This window comes from Montipora capricornis, chromosome 7 (assembly GCF_036669925.1).
Source record: "Montipora capricornis isolate CH-2021 chromosome 7, ASM3666992v2, whole genome shotgun sequence".
In the NCBI taxonomy this organism is placed as follows: domain Eukaryota; kingdom Metazoa; phylum Cnidaria; class Anthozoa; order Scleractinia; family Acroporidae; genus Montipora; species Montipora capricornis.
Genome location: NC_090889.1, coordinates 16,950,590 through 16,951,779, shown reverse-complemented (window position 1 = coordinate 16,951,779; position 1,190 = coordinate 16,950,590).

Genomic DNA, 1,190 nt, shown 5'->3' with positions numbered 1-1,190 from the left:
TTTATAATTTGAACCAAGTCAACTGAAGAGGTTATTGGATTACTGAAATTTTAAACAAGTGCCGACAGAGACATTGCCACACGTTGTGTGCCGGCATTTGCCGTACCAAATACTTCAACATTACCTTGACTGCATGGTGCGGCAATAGTTTTAGTTGGATCAACAATTCCTAGACCTGGGTTGTTTGTACGTCATTTGCGAGTCGAATATAACTCAGGAATGTAAAAGCGATACAAATAGATCTTTGTAAAGCCACAGATGATTAATTTGTTACATTCCATAAATGTGAACCAAACTTTTCAATACTGGCAAATAAATGGCCTCTAAGTAAAACAAAAGTAAGACAGAAAGCCAGAAGTTTTGAATAATCCCCTACCCCCCCGACCCACGTAAAATTACAGCTATTAATGTATGGAAGCATAAATTTCCATGCACTAATGTCACATGGAAAACAAGAAACGGAGGGCATTTTATACCTCATGCGCTTACTGCGCATGAGTAAAAACGCGCCGAGTGCATTGTTGGATTAAAAATAAGCACGAGGGATTTTTTTTTGAACACGAGAGAATACCGAGAATGCTTACGAGCCGTAGTTACTTCTTGAATGTTCTTAAAAATTCCCAAATGCTATTATTACTGAACAATGCACGAACAAACTGTTTTTTTCAGTACTTATTTAAACGTCAAGTGATAAAATAAAATGAAAATAGAATAAAATAAAATAAAATAATTACAATGAACCTGGGATAGACAAAGAAATAAACAAATCAGCAGTCGAACTATGCTATCATGTTTCTATAAATCCACATTTTACAAATCCATGTCTTTTAAAAATCCATGTTTTTACAAATCCACCTTTTACAAATCCTCCTTTTACAAATGCATGTTTTACAAATGCATGTTTTACAAATCCACCTATTACAAATCCATGTTTTACAAATCCATGTTTTAGAAATCCAGTCCATGTTTACAAATCCAATCCAGTCCATGGCCAAGCAGTCTCACGTGCGATTATGTAATCTCTGATGATAGCGGAGCTCCGAAGGCGCGCGCGCGCGGACTTTGTAGGGCTGTACATAAGTTGCTCGGCAACTTTTGAGCAACTTTTCGGATTTGGAGCAACTTTTAGTTCTTCGAGCAACTTTTCGGATTTCGAGCATTTTTTTTCCTTTTTGAATAACTTTCTCGCC